This window comes from Triticum urartu, chromosome 3 (genome assembly GCF_003073215.2).
Source record: "Triticum urartu cultivar G1812 chromosome 3, Tu2.1, whole genome shotgun sequence".
Lineage (NCBI taxonomy): Eukaryota > Viridiplantae > Streptophyta > Magnoliopsida > Poales > Poaceae > Triticum > Triticum urartu.
In genome coordinates this window covers 264,408,430-264,423,250 of record NC_053024.1, presented here as the reverse complement: position 1 = coordinate 264,423,250, position 14,821 = coordinate 264,408,430, and positions in this window count along the sequence as shown.

Below are 14,821 nucleotides of genomic sequence, written 5' to 3'. Positions count from 1 at the left end.
CATGCCCATGCTGCCGCCGCTGCCTCCCACGCAGGCTACACCCTGGGTTGCATCTCCATCTTCTTCTCCTTCCATTCGCTTGAAGCCCGGTGACCGCCCTCCAACGAGGGTGGGAGGAAGTGTTGTGTCGGTCTATCCAGCGACAGCTAGGTTAGGCGCGAACTAGACTGGAGGCTGGAGCGAACAAATTGGGATTTTTCCTGCTGTCGATCGATATGGGAGGCGCTCGTTTGGGCCACGAGCCGGCTATAGGGCCTCCCTTGCACTTACGTTATTAGCCCATCCAAGTTGAAATGTTTTTCATCATTTTTTACATTGCCTGCTCGTGCGTTGGGGCAAACAAAATAAGCCTGGGCCAACCTGTACGACTCAAACTAGGTGCACACTTTCCAGCCACCCAAGGTGGCCGCCCATACCAGTCCCTATAGTGGTGTCACCCCTTTTTGCGTGTATGATTGGGGTAGTGAGTCCAGTGGTGCTTTTGATTTCCCCATAGAATAGTTGAATTGCTTGTTTCTATGAACTGAGTTCGCCAATAATGTGAAGGATGCCATTATTTTCATCCTATTGTAGATTGCTTAGATCTCGATATGCCAAATGTAATCGCATGAAATATACGGTAAAAGCTAGTGTGATGTGTGTGGCTACAACTAGTCTAACAACCCGTCCAAATATAAAATATCAAGGATGCACCATCTTAGCAGATTAACCATTCGACTTACCAATGTAGTATGGGAAGAAAGAAGTATTGGGACTGCGTATCCAAGCAATTGATGCCATGGACTCCTTCGTAGAACCTTGTAAGAGAAAAAGAAGTTGTAGTGTGCCTGTACAAAGAGCTAGCATAAGTTAAGTTACCCACTTCTCGGAATTTTAGTTAGCCACTTATTGCAAAATTGTTCAATTACGTTGCTTGGCTTAATTTAGTTTGCTACTGATTACATAATGCCATAGCCTGTTAATCCTATTATAGACTACGCCTATCTATGTGTTTGATACTTACTGTTAAGAATTACCTGTTTGCCTGAACTTAAATAGCTACTTAAGCACGTAGATAGCTGGTCATATGTACTTCTAGGGTGCAGCAGAATTCACGTGCAATTTACGTTCTGATACCCTGTTTGTTTAAATGGTTTGCTGTTATCACTTGTAGCACTAGTAATGGTTGCATGTTCATAGATAGACAACTGTCAGGTTTATATGAGGGACACCATCTTTTTAACTTATATATATGTGTTAGAATCATTTTTCTTACATCAAAGAAATTTATAGATGTCTGTGTTGCTGGTAAACGGTACCGACTTGTTACTTTAATACGTTGCCAAGAACTTGTGACTTTTACTAGTTCATGTGTAATGAAATATGTTGCCAAAACTTGTTAGTTTTACTAGTTTGATGTTAGTTTCTTATGGCTCTTGCAACACTTTATTTATGATTGCTAAAATTCAAGTTTGTAGGATCCAACTAAAACTCCATTGGCACAACTGGTATATTTTCAGAAACTTCCTTGTTTACCTGGTTTGCTGTTGTAACTTGTTGCTGTAATCATCTTACCAACTTCAAGTTTTCAGGATCCAATTGGAAGTCCAATTGCACAATAGGTACATTTTCAAAAATATATTTGTGTAACAGGTATGCTGTTGTAACTTGTTGCTCTAATCAAGTTACTGACTACTCAACTTTTCAGGATCCAAGAGAAACTCCAATGCCACAACAGGTTCCTTTTGCAAAACTTGTTTGTTTAATTGCTTTGCTGCTGCAACCGGTTGCTCTAATCACGTTACTGGCTACTCAACTTTCCAGGATCCAAGAGAAACTCCAATGTCACAACAGGTACCTTTTGCAAAACTTGTTTGCTTATCTGCTTTGCTGCTGCAACTGGTTACAATGATGTTAATAACTTCTTTTCAGCATCCAATTTAAACTCTTTAATTCCTTGTTTGTTTAACTGGTTTGCTGTTATAACTCCCAGTTGAGATGTTTTGCTAACTTCAACTTTTCAGAATCCAATCGGAACTTCAATGGCAAAACAGGTTAGCCCAAGATCAAAGAGGGAGGTCCCCATGGACGTTGTATCATCCCACAGTAGTGGCACCGACCCAATCATGCATCATGAATTGCCAACTGCTAATGCTCTAGAGGCTAAACTATTGGTAGAAACAGATTCTGCTACTGCACTTAGAGATGAAGTTGACATGTTGAGGAAGCAAACAACACAATCACAAGCAATACTCAAGACAACCATTAAATATTTGGTGGATTTCAAAACGAAGCAAGCTGAGACTGACCGCATTGTTAAGGTCCTGAAGGAAAAAAGGAAATTAAATTCCCACTTGGTAAATCATAGGTGAAATGTTCTTTCCATCGTGGAATAACCTTTGTGTTGTTTGTTCATGTAATCGATCAAACGATTTGTTTTAAAGATCATGTACTAATTGTTTTTTGTTTTCTGGTCTGTAATTTGTTTTAGCACAAGTTTGTATTAATATATAAGACTCTGAGACATTTCATTTTCATTGTTGTGCTAGACCTAAAAATATGCCAATCGAGTTGAATGTGCATTCAACAATAATAGTAGTATAGATGGACCTTAAGTGGCACACATCGGAAAGGGCCAAGATGTTGTACTAGCTCGCTAAAAAAGGATGCTCTTCTAGCAAAAAAAGTATAGCAGCCTGGCTTATGTATATTAGTTGATATTATCGGTCCATATACTCTACAAGTGTTTATATGTCTGTTAGACTCGGTATTTGAATCTTGATACATCGCTTGTGTACATATCTAAATGGGAGCACACATTATGCTGCGTGTGACACTCGAGTTGAACATAAAGTGGTTTCAAATATTCGAATTCACCTTAAACTGGATTCTAGCTTCTGAATTCGAGTATTGGCATTTGTAAATCATATTCATATATGACAGTGGAATATATATTTATCATGCTTTTGAAGATATATAAAAACACATAGAATGATTTATAAAGATTCATATAGGAATACAAAGTGGATTCGAATTTAGTTGCCAGGGTAAATGTGGATGCTTATTGTCCCAAAATTTGAAAGAAGCGGCAAAATGTCCACTCCCACGTCGGCTGCCCGAAGCCAAGTGTTTGGGAGATGGAAATTACTGTCTACCCCTTACATGGACAATCCATCGGCCTGATTTCCACTGCTCTCAATAGGGGTGGGTTAGTAACTTCAATTAGACGTGATACGACCGCCTCTAAGCCCATCCCGACACAGTGGGCGCCAAATGTGGGTGGCAAAACACATTTGATTCAAGCTCGTCCAAAAGACATGTGTCTCTCCCTCCATTTCCCCATTCATACATGGTGGGCGGCAAAACAAACTCTCCTCGTCCGAAATCTATGTCGGCAAATATTTTAAATAGGGGCAGATTTGTAACTTCCCTCAGACGTGACACAACCGCCCTACTTGTCAGCCCCGTTCATACACCATGGGCGCCAACCATGGGCGGGAAAACACCCTCTCCACTCCCGAAATCGCTACAGGCAAATATTTGGGAGATGCGAGATTACCGTCCTACCCCCAACCAATGAGACGTCAAAATTTTAAACCGGGGCTAAGTTCGTAACTTTCCCATATTTCAGACAGGCGCGTCCCGAAAACATGGTTCCCCGTACCTCTCCCTCCATTTTCCCATTCATACATCATCCACGCTAGAACACCATCCCCACACCAGCCTCCTCCGTCTGCCACCCCATCCATCGCCACCGTCCTCCACCCCATCCATCGCCACCGTCCTCCACAGAATCCATCATCACTGTCCTCCACCATGCCGGAGCGCCTACCAGGACCGCGTCATCCACTGCTAGAGATGGACGTTTCTCATCCACGACGATGGGCCAAGAGCCTTGCATCGCGTCCTCTTGCTTCATCGGTGCCGTCGTCCTCTTTGCCGGGGCCGCTCACATGACCTTCTCTTCCACCGCAATGGGACCTATCCCCCGATGAACCCATCTACCATCGCATATCTGCTTCAACGCCACCAACAGCCATCGCACGCCCGATGCCTACACGGCGCCGCAAGAGAGGTGGTACTTCATATCTCCTCAACTATTTGATCTCAACCAGAAAACAGATCGTAACTTGGTTACTATACTTTCTTTTCAGCTCTTAGAACTTAGTTCTTCGTTCGAAGCAAATAATGGATGCTAAATAGCATTTCTCTGATTTGCAACTTTAAATCTGCCATGGCACAGTCATAATAGGGTTTAATTGATCATGCTTAGGGTTTAATTGATCATGTTGTCTTAGTGGTGGTTTCTTTAATAGAAATCGTAGGGGAAACCCTCTTTTGCTCAAAAAATGCTTAGGGTTTCCCCCTTTTATGATCACTATATGATCAGCATACGTGCTTCATGTCATAATAGCATTGCCCCACCCATCAAGCTAAACAAGCTTAGTTGTTCAAATACGAATCCTAATTTAGTTTGAAAAATCCATGTTTGCCGCTCGGGTGTGTATCTATAGAGGGTGCCCACGGTAGGCCGCGACCCACCATGGGATTTTGGGTCGGCCAGGCCCCGATTCCCCTATGTTCAGTTGCACTTCCGATCTCTACTCGCACCCAGCCGCCTGCCTTGCCAGTAACTTGCCGTCCCCGGACGGCCTGACTCTAGGAGGAGACGCTGGACTAATAGGAGGTCAGGAGCCGCTCACCCAATAGCGTCACCGCTGCCCGGGCGCGCCGCCGTGCCTACCTTCCCAGTCCGTCCAAAGCTCAGGCATGAAGCAGCCACTAAGCCAACCCGATTTATCCTGAGATACGTCCTCAACACTCAGCCGCCACTCCTCATCACCCATTTTCTAATTGATTCATTACTCATTAGGCAGGACTATAATTAGGGTTTGTTGTGTGTTGTGTGCTACCTACACTTAATTGTTCAGATGTATTTCAGTAATCTTTAGTACCTGTAAAGTTCACATGGTTTCAAAATTCTAGCCCTAGGAACAAACACTAGTCATTTGGGATTGTTGGTCGTAGTGACATTGACCCAGATTACTACTGCAGGCCAAGTTTGTTGACAATTTTACTTGTCTTTCTTACTCATTCGATATGCTATACTATATTCACGTCGATTAGTTGCAAACAATAAGTGCGAGACCAACTTCTTGATTCAGATTTTGGACGGTCTCTTACTGTAGTTAAAATTATGCATAATTGTTCTAGTAAGCTCACAAGTGAATGATTGCTTCACTACATCTATGCTTGCCTTGTCATATTTGTTGTCAATATTCTTTTAGGCTGGACCACCCTGTTTCAAAATAGTGGAACCGCAGACATGAGTGAATAGTATTTCTCTGTGTGATCACTTCCATCATGTGTGGGCAATGAACACTGCATTGTATAGGAAGAAATTGTCATTTCCACCTTTTACATATACTATGATCTTTTACATGGAACACAATCTGCCTACTTGCTTTGTGTCGCACTACCAACACTCCACCCTTGAAGCTAAACATTATGCCAATCATAATTCCTTAGTTTATTTGTTCAAATACGAATTTGATATGATTCTAATGTTCCTACTTCAGTTTTGAAATGTGTGTCTGCGTGTTATGTAGACATAAGAGGTTTGTATTTCTGTGTGTGGTCTGGTCAGCATGGTTGGGGGTGAACTTTGCATATGCAGGGGTTTATAGGGAGACACTCTTCGAGTTGAATCCGCAATGTATTCCATAGATAATCTGACTACTTTTTTATGTTTTCATGAATCTCAGATTCTAACCACCATCATAATGATTATGAGCTTGCACGCACGAAAAGAATAAAGCAGAACAATGCCATGGCTGTCAAACTTGGCATTAAGGGACTGAAATCAAGTCTGGATGCAATGCAATGCAAACACTCTCCACCTACAGATTCATGCTCAAAATATGAACCTAACAGTGATTCTGAGCTAGAGGGAGACCTAAGTCAATGTAGCTCCCTACTGCAAGAGTCAGAGGCAGATGCCCTATCTTATTCACCCATCAATGGGATTGCTCTAACTTTCCAAGGTTATATTGGTCGCACACATCTTGCAACTGATGCTTTACATTGCTTCTACTTTGTTGCACAGCCATTAGCTTAGTTTACACACCGTGTATGTGAATACGCCCTGCCTATCCATTTTCAGTACATATTCCATATGTCATCATACCATATTTATCCATTCAAATGTTGTTCTTGTCTATCAGACATTCAAAAGGAAGAGGGCGATTTCTAATCGCGGAGGAGCACGAGCAAAGTATTTGGAAATGGTAGTGACACCTGATAAATCAAATAGCCCATTAGGTGTAGTTGCAATATCACCTGACCCATAAAACATGACCCCAACTCTAGCAGACTCTAGCCCTACTACACTGGTCATCTCTGATGCCCCAACTCAGCAGACCCCAATTGCAGCAAACAGTATGATGATGCCAGTTGACATAGCACCAGCTCTATGACGCAAAACCCCCATTCCTGCAAAGAGTACACCAAATCTAGTTGCCAAATCCCTTTTTGAACCAGAGAGAGCCCGAATTGCAGCAAATAGGACCCATGTTCCATTTCTTCCCAGTTTAGAAGACGAAGCTTATATTGTTGTGAGGAACTTTGTGCGCATCTTTTCTTCATGGAAAGATTATACCATAGAGATAGAATAATTTCTAGTCTTCCTCCGCAACTTACGCGTAAGTAATCTACTAATGTTATTCATGGTAATTATTGCATATCTTTCTGCTGATAAAAGACACAAGATTTCATTCTTTTATATAGGCGAGGACCAAACTGGATTTTCAAGACGAGCAAGGGTTGGTTGTGCTTTTGAAGAACTCGTTGATGAAGTATCGTTCCTACCTGAGGCAAGCGCACTTTGATGGCAAGCCTCAAAATGAAATTTTTGTAAAGTCTCTGGTGCTACATTTATCAGAGAGTGACTGGAATAATCTTGTTACACATTGGTGTCGTCTGCGGCGTAAGGTAATGTCTATGATGTCACATCACAATTTGAACTACATTTCTGGATTTTCCATAACGTCTCACTTGTATGAAAAATGTTAGCAGAAGAACATTCATTCTCAAGGGACCACAAATACTCGCAACTATACTGCACACTGCATTGCCCTTGTGAGTACCTCCTACCCTGTATGACCATACTTACTTTCACATCTGGTTGATTATGTAGCATCACTGCACATGTTAGCCTCGTTATCATCCATTTGGTGGACATTATAAGATCTGTATGGACTCTTACATAAATTTAGAGCCAACCCAATGCTTTTGAAGAGGTTTAGCTCTGCAGTCCTCTTGTAAGGATTGAACGTCGTTTATCACTGTACTTACATTAACAACTACTCCCTCCGTACCATAATATAAGAACGTCAATGTTCAAAACACTCTTATATTATGGGAAGAGGGATTGGTTCGTTGTGTAGCATTCTGCATCTTATCTCCCTCGCCCACCATTTACTAAAAAAATATCAGATCTATATTTAATCTTACCAAAAAGTTGAATACATAGACAATGGGAGTGCAGATGTGTAGCCCATTGCTCTTGCCAGAACATTTAGTCCTGTAATGCTTGTACTTCCAGGGATTGGTAATTGATTATGTAGCATCAATCTGCATCTTATCTTCATTATCCTTGAAAGTGCTAGTGATCGACTAGAGGGGGGTGAATAGGCAATTTTTATGAAAGTCTTCAAAACATGGAAGTTTCGAAGACAAACGATAGAAATGAACCTATTAACATGCAGCGGAAGGTAGAATACATTAGGCAAGCCATAGTCAAGTATACAATGAAGTGAAAGCACGAAGACTAATAGCAGCTAGGCAGTATGGATCAGGATGGAAGATAGTATGAAGCCAATCAGAACAAACAGTTACACAGTGAAGACAAACAGATAATGCAAGCAGACAATGACATCACAAGGACCAACTTTAAATAAAGAGAAGGAAAGGATAGAACCAGTTGCTTGGTGAAGACAAGGGATTTGCTGGACCAGTTCCAGTTGCTGTGACAACTGTACGTCTGGTTAGGGAGGCTGAGATTTAACTCAGAAGACCGTGTCTTCACCTTATTCCCCTTTAGCTAAGGACACACAGTCCTCGCCCAACCACTCAGGTAAGTCTTCAAGGTGGACTTCCAAACCTTCATAGACTTCGTTCACCGGCGATCCACATTGACTCTTGGATGCTCAGAACGCAACGCCTAACCAGGTGGAGGATTCACAGTCCTCAAGTGTAACAAGTCTTCAGATCACACAGACAGGAAGACTTCAGTGATGCCTAACACTCTTTGGCTTTGGGTGTTTAGGGCTTTGTTCTCGCAAGCATTTCTCTCTCAAAGGCTTCGAGGTGGGTTGCTCTCAAACGACAAAAGCTGTGCACTAACTCTGAGCAGCCACCAATTTATGGTGTAGGGGGTGGGCTATTTATAGCCACTAGGCAACTCGACCTGATTTGTCCGAAATGACCCTGGGTCACTAAGGAACCGACACGTGTTCCAACGGTCAGATTTCAAACACACGCAGAAGCTTGATTTGGGCTACAAGTAAAGCTGACTCATCCAGCTCTACATAAGATTTGCTCTCATTGTCTTCGCTCGAAGACTTAGGATTTGGTTGAGCATCACTTTAGTCATTCTGACTACATTCACTTGGACCCCACTTAACAGTATGGTGGTTCCTATGACTCAACAAAGAAGAAGATGAAACTACGAAACAACTATGCCTTCGCACTCCAAAGTCTACATGCGATGTCTTCTCATGTCATAGTCTTCAATTTGAAACTCTTCATAGACCACCATTGTCTTCAATGTCTTCACACATTTTTAGGGGTCATCTCCAGTAGGTAAACCAAATCAATGAGGGACTACTACCTGTGTTACCCTGCAATTCTCATAAACACATTAGTCCCTCAACCAGGTTTGTCGTCGATACTCCAAAACCAACTAGGGATGGCACTAGATGCACTTACAATCTCCCCCTTTTTGGTGATTGATGACAAACTGATTGAAGTTTTCGACGGGGATAAAGGTATGTGAAATTGTAAAGGATTGAGGTATTGTCTTCGTAAGTAGCAAAAAGGCTCCCCCCTGAAGATGTGCATATAAGTATTTTTCTTTTGAATGCAAATGCAAATGGCAGGTTGTACTTGCGGAGATCCTCTTCTACTTATGAAGACAATTCATCATGCATGAAAGAATATAGCAAAGATAATGACACGCATAATGAAACATGGACGTCTACAAAATGACTTCGTGCGGAATTTATCGTCGCACATGTGGAATTTATCATCGCATCACATAGTTGACCGAAAAGGTAGAAGACGACCATCAAGTTTAAGTGTTACAACTCAAAGAACCAAATGTATCAAAAGCGAGAGTTGTAAGCACTTGGCAAATGTAGCAAAAAGTATAGCAACCACCCATATGGACCCACTTGAAGACTATTGACTCATATGCTTCTCCCCCTTTTGTCAGTAATGACCAAAAAGGTTTGAAGACATAGAGCTTCTACTCCTTCCCATGAGGAGTAGGCGAAGCAGTAGGGTTGTCGTTGAGGTTCGGTGGTGCAGAAGAACTTGGTGTAGTGTCGAGACACGCCGGAGCTGGAGGTGATGAAGTAGCATCATCTTGGTCATCAATGACTCTGGCATTAACTGTTGCAGCTGAGGAAGAATAGTCAGAGTCTTCGAGTGAGGGAGTCTGACGCAAGTGAGCATTCCTTGTTGGAGTTGAGTCAAACTTGAATCTCTATGTGAAGCCATCGTCTTGAAGATCAGCTTCAACACTGGGCAATGTCAAGCTCTTCCATGACCTCCGACAGGTCTCATGAGTGACAAAGGCATTCTTGGTGGCAAGGTTGCGAACGCGATTGACATCCACCAAGAGGCTTTGCATTTGACGCTTGAGCCAGTCATGATGCTTATCATGTTTCTGATGCAGGGCAACAAGAAGCTCTCGGTCATTAAGAACACGAGATCGCTTACAAGGCATTTGGGCAATTGAGCTTTCAGTGGCTTCAGTTTGGGTACGAGGAGCACGTGTATTGACAGGCAACGGATAAACACGAGTAACGGCCTGAACTCCTTCAATGGGCTGGGCGAAGCTTTGACGATCAACATTGTGGAGATAAATTGGCTCCTTTGCCAGCTCTGGGTAAATGGCTTCAACAAACAGATCAACCTCTGCCAAGAATATAAGATGATTGTGTGCAGACGGCTGATATTTGATAGCAGAGTGAAGCTTGATGAGGCGCATTACGCATGGAGCATAGAACTTCAGACCAAAGATACCGAAGCCAGATGCAGCCAATTGTCTGATGAAGAAATCTTGAGCATTGAAGCTGATGCCATTGAAGATATAGAAAACCAATGTCTTCATTGCTCCTTCAAGCTTCACTGTAGGAGAATGTCCTTTGACCGGCCAGAGAGTTCGCCTGATAATATGATAAATAGTGCGGGGCATACTCTAGGTCTTCATCAAAGCACTCCTTAGGATAGTCAGCGTCTTGTGGCAGTGACTTCATCATGCTCAGTATTTGGCTCATGTTTGGCTCTGGCTTCTGGACGATGCTCTCCAAAGCATTTTGGTGCAGCTGACAACCTGATTCATAATGTTTGCCAGGAGTGGGCAGGGCAGTAAGCTCAATGATGTCTTGGGATTTAGCTTCATGGTGTACATCGCCTGTCATCCACTAAGGATCCAAGTCTTCGGATCCCTGTTGTAGCCGTGAAAGTGGAAGGTAGCATAAAATTATAGCAGAAGCTCTTCATTCCAATGTTCTTTGGCAGTCACAAACTGTAGGAGGCAAGCATCTGTAAAGCAGTCAAGGGCTTCTTCTAGGCAGGGCAGACTAGCCATGGCTTCGCAGTCTAGATGCATATGAGGGAAAATGCGCGCCTGATTGTATAAGATGTAGGAATAGTAACTGCGCTGCTGATAACTCCAGAATTGATCTGATGAGATTCTTGGCCTTGTGTAGGGGTTCTTGGCACTGTCAAAGAATGTGTTGTGTTCCTTGAAGCCATTCAGATTAAACGATCCTGGTGAAGTTGCAGTACCTGGAAACCATGGCAGCCTTGGCTTTGGCTTCTGGACCTGAGGCCTGTGCTCCACATGATAGTCAAATTGCGGACCGACATCAGGTGGAGGAACCAGAATGGGCCAGCGGACGGTGGTAAGTTGGCCTTGATAGAATGCTTGCTCAAGGGTGTGTGGCCTGGGAGGTGGTACGGGAGCAGAGGCATTGTCTTCGAGCTGCACACTGGCTTCGGGGTTCACATGCACTTCAGGCGCCACATTAGCTTCGTCCATGACTACGTCATTGGCTTAAGTATTCGTGTTTGTGGCCGCCTTAGTATTTTCAACCTCCACTTGAGCAGCTGGAGGGTCGGACACATTCTCCTCGAGAACAACTTCTTGGTTGGACGGGGGTGTAGCAACACGTTCTTCTTCTGGACTTGGTTCTTCTTGTTCATCGGCTGATGCAGCCGGAATGTCTTCAGCAGCTTTGGCTTCAGACTCTGAGATGTTCGCAGTTGGAGTGGCTTCAGGAAACACTTGACGCGATACTGAGTGGTGGTGCTCTTCTCCTCCCGGAACACTCGAAAGAGTGACTTGTGGCCTATGACCTTTGCGAAGCCTGCGAAACGCTGGCGACGCCTTTGGAGAGGGAGTCAGCTGGGCCACAAAGTCATCATCTTCAAGCACCGGAGTGGTGGCTTGAGGTGGGGAGTACTTGGTGATTCTTGATGGGGGAAGTCTTGAGGGTGATCAGCCCATGAATCATCCTGAGAAATTGGCGTCAAAGGACCACCAGTGCTGATGAGTTCGTTGTTCGTCAGAACAGGCGATGATACTATGTTGTGTTCGATCTGAGGAAGGACTTCATCATCTTCAACATTGTCTTGGGGACCAATGTCTTCAGCTGCGGTGGGGTCAATAGCTAGATCTTCTTCAGCTTCAGGAGCTTCTGTGGTAGCAGGCTCATGAACTATCAACTGACGCTCACGGTGTTCTGACGCAGGACGAGCCACTGAGATTGGCTCGATGACAAGAGGCTCTGTGGGAGTAGCTCGATCTTTCTTCTTGGTTTTTCTCTTCTTGGTTGGTGGAGCCTCATCAGTGGTGTTCTTGGTTTTGCGTTTTCTGGCTTCGGCTTCGACTACCCTTGTTCTTGAGCTCTGAAGCCTCTGTGGGGACCTTAGGCTTCGAGCCTGTCATACTGGCAGGGAAGACAATGCGGGGTTCTTCTGCCACAATAGGCTTCTTCTTCTTCTTCTTGGCAGCCATTCTGGGGTCGATGCCAGGGCGCCCAAGTGCCCTGCGCTTCTTAGCTTCATTATGGGCTTGAAAACTTTTCTCAGCAAAGTACTTCATTCTCTCTCAGCAAAGTACTTTTCTCAGCCACATTCTTCTTGAACTGAGCCTTCTCATAATCAATTTTGTTCTTCAATTTGACAATCTTCTGAGCCAGAGCTAGCTCAGAAGCAATGGCACTATGGAATGAGACACTGATGCCAATTGGAAGCTCAAGGTCGTCGAGGTTGATGCTGGGGTTTTCAAACCATTCGTCAATGAAGTTGTTAAAGATGTCCACATCAAACAGGGGTAGATCATTGAAGATCTCTGCCTCTTCTTTGCGCTTATTCAGCAGCTCAAGAGCATCATCGCCAAGATCGTCGTCACTTGACAGATCAATGGCTTCATTCTCGTTCCTTAGAACGGCAGCTGGGGTCAGTGCTTGATCAGTAGTTTGCATGGGCTTCTTCCTCTTCTCAGACTTGGAGATGCGAGAGAGATCTTTAGAATTCACACTTGGTGCAGGAGGAGCGGTGGCCAGAGGCTTCGCTCACAAAACACTTGGTGCAGTGGATGGCTTCGAAGCCTTGGGTTTCTTCTGCTTCGCAGGCTTCGGTGGTGCAGGCGCTTCATCAGAATCAGCGTCATCTGTAAAGTGATCCACGGCTGCCCCTTGAACCATAATGTGAGTGATGAGACCTTCAAGGTTGTAGAAGGGCCCAACAATATTAGGTTCAGCATCACATGTGCCGTCGACACGAGGAGCAGATGGACCGGGGTAGAAGTCTAATCCAAGCGATTTCTTGTTCTCTTTGGCAGATCCTTTGGCAAACTGAAGGTTGCGGTTGAATAGATTGTCGTCCCACCATAGCAGTGATGATGGATCGACATTTGCTGGCTGTGGTCCATGAACCATACACGGGTAGAAACCCTGAGCAATAGCTTCAGTTCTGTTCTTGGGTTGAAGATTTCGAAAGAGAATATCACACCAAGGACATTTGAGGGCATTCTTCTCAGCATACTCCTTGGTCATGAACTTGTATTTGAACCATTGCTCTTCCTAATATCTTCGAATCCATTGGATTCATGTTTTGCGCTGATTGTAATCCTCTTCGGGATCAGTCTTGTACAGTTCATAGAGATCTTCAGGAAAATCCTTTGATGTATCCCCACGATGCATCCTGCCTCCCTTCCTTGCTGACTTATCTGCAACCATGTAGTTTAGACTGAATGGCTTCAAAACTGTCAAAGGCTTCCGTCTGCTGGTCATATAGGAACTAGCTTCTTGAGAACTGATGTGATGCTGTAAGAACTCTGCAAATGAATGCAAACTATGAGAACCAAGGGATTCTCCCACAGACATGTACCTGTGACAGCATTAGAGATGCGAGGGAAGGGGAAGAGGTCATATGCATTCTCAGAAGATTTTGAAGATAAATCAGTTTAGAAGATATTGACCTCATAGTGCGAATACATTCACTCATATGTAGAGAGTTGGTTCCAGATTTGTACGAATCCAAGAATAAGTACAAGTGAGGAATCTAACTACTTTGTGAAGCATAAGTGAATATACTAGGCATGTTATGAGATGCAGAACAGGATAGATCCAGATTTGTAGGGACATAAACCACTTGTGGTTGAAAAGGATGAATCTATCGGATCAAAAGGACTCTAAAAAGAGGTTTTATTTACCACATGAGGAACTGATAGACGGAGTAGAAGATGAGGCCGAGGAGTTCAATCTTCTGTGCCCTAACTCGGCGACGGAGGGCACCTACATTGATGGCGGAGAAGTCGATGTCCGCAGCCGGTGTGAGGACGGCGTCGGTGAGGTCACGGCAGCTAAGCGCTTCGTCGTTGGCGTCGTCAAAAGCTAGTGGTGCCGCTAGGGTTTGTTCGGGAAGGAGAAGTGGAAGAAGAGATAATGACTGGGGTGTGGCGTGTATTTATAAGCACAGGGATGGCGCAATGTTATTACGCAGGTGCCCCTGGCGGTTCACATCTGAAGGACACGTGGCGAACATGCAACAAATTGGAGGTTGTTCCATGTTCCCACACACACCTGGATGGTCGGGTGGTCGTTCCCGCTTCACTGGGTTTCAAGCAAAAAAGATTGAGCATTTAAAACAGATTTAATGTTTGTCTCTGTATCTTCTGCTGACAAGGACGCAGAGAAGACATTCGACAGTTTCACTAGAATGCATATGATTTGGATAGATAGATTTGAGTCGGGAGCATAGAAAGGTTAGGGTCCGATCACATTCACATAGTTCAAAAGATTCAAACGAGAAGACATAGCTATAAGTGAATGTTGTAGAGGACATAACACAAATATATGAATATATTCGAATAAGTTCAAATCGATACAGTGAAAATAAACATGAAGTCATGTCAATATAGAAGACAAACCAAATGCGAAGACTTTGCAAATGTAACGCCAATAGAAAACACTCCAAACAAAAGTTTGGTGGTGGCGTTACCCACCGTATAGGAAGTATTAGACCCAGACACGGCGCACAATTATCG